Consider the following 1,792-nt stretch of genomic DNA (forward strand, 5'->3'; position numbering starts at 1 on the left):
AGTATGATTTGGTCATATGACATGTTTATACAAAATATGCATGTTTGATTCTTTTAGTCTTTCCCTTTTCATTTAAGGCTCTCTAACCCCATAATCATCTGTTGTTTTTATTCTTTTTTTTGTTTTCTTCCCTTATCAGCCTTTTAAAAACATTTGGTATAATTATTTGAATGAAACCAAAATATAGTTGAAGTATTTGCAAATTGAAACATGAGAATTTACTTTCTATGGAAAAATTAACTGGGCAATATTTTGAATGAATAGTTAAAAAATGCACTGGTTAACACTCAGTGAAACTTTGCATGGGCCATGCTTAAATCTTCTCATATTTCAAATAGCAAACAAATATCATTTACTCTTAGAGTTTAACATTTTCCTCATATTTACAGTTGGAAAAATAAACTATTCATTGCTCAGTTTCACCATTTTTTAAGATCCCTATATCACAGATTGACATAAGCTTACATGTAAATATACTTCCGTGAGTGTCACAACCAGATTACTTATCAAGTCACATTGATGATCTATATTTTACTGAACTGGCCAATTTATGCACAAGTTTAACCCAAACAAGGCTCTCCTCCAGCATAATAACATTTTTCAAAATGTTCCTTACATGCATTTACAGATGAATAGTCAGCCACCATGTCACCTACCATCTATTTCCTCTTCTACTGCCTGCTCCTCACACTCACCTCTGTCAAAACCCCTATGCTCACTGTTAAAATATGGACGTCTTTAAGGAATTAAAATTTTACTCTGTACAATGTCAAAGAGGGTCGGAGGTGGAGGAAAATTTTTTATTCCCTATTTCTGATACTTGCAAATAGAGAGTTATATTAGTTCACTTTGTATTTTATCATCTTAAGGAATTTTGCAAGGAATAGCTCTACTAGTATTTACATCTTGTATTTTCAGCACATTCTATCTCCCATCACTTAACCAAGACTTGAAAACAATAAAAGCTAGGTAAGAAAATAAATCTAAATGAACTAGGAAAGACAGAATGCTGTACTCACCATCTCCAACCCTCCCCATCCCTTTTAGTTCATCCCATTCTAGCCCTGCTACTAATACCTCTGGGATGTACTCTCTCCATACAGATCATGGCCACATTGTTTTGACTAGAGTTTCTGAATTTTGTCAGCATCTCCCAGGGAAAATTGTGGATTGATTAATGTCCCTGAAAAAGATATGTTGAAGTCCTAACTCCCTTAACCTATAATTGTGAACTTATTTGGAAATAAGGTCCTTACAGAGATAATCAAGTAAGAAGGGTATCAGTGTAGTGGTCCTTTAATCCAAAATGACTGGTGTCTTTAAAGGGAGAATGACACTTGAATACAATGGCAGAGGCTGGAATTATGGCCCCACAAGCCAAGGAAAACCTGGGGCTACTGGAAGCTGGAAGGCACAAGAAAAGATTCTCTCACAGAAGGTTCAGAGGGAAAATGGCCCTGGCAGCACCTTGAATTTGGACTTCTAACCTCAGAACTGTGAGAGAAAAAAATTCTGCTGTTTTAAGCCAAAAAGTTTATGGTACTTTTTCATGGTAGCCCTAGAAACTTAACGAATGTTAATCAACTTTCTGCTCTTGCTCCCTGCACCATGTTATCTTCTTTCCCCTGGATCATATTACTTGTTATAAACTGGCATCCTGCGAGAACTTGGACAAGTTGTCTACTCTCTCTGAGCTTCAGATTCTTGACTCATTCAATGTTACGATATTTCCCTCCTACAATTGTGTAAGTTAAATAAAAATTATGAAATATCTGACATATATTAAAAGTCA

This window comes from Pteropus vampyrus, unplaced genomic scaffold (assembly GCF_000151845.1).
Source record: "Pteropus vampyrus isolate Shadow unplaced genomic scaffold, Pvam_2.0 Scaffold107, whole genome shotgun sequence".
In the NCBI taxonomy this organism is placed as follows: domain Eukaryota; kingdom Metazoa; phylum Chordata; class Mammalia; order Chiroptera; family Pteropodidae; genus Pteropus; species Pteropus vampyrus.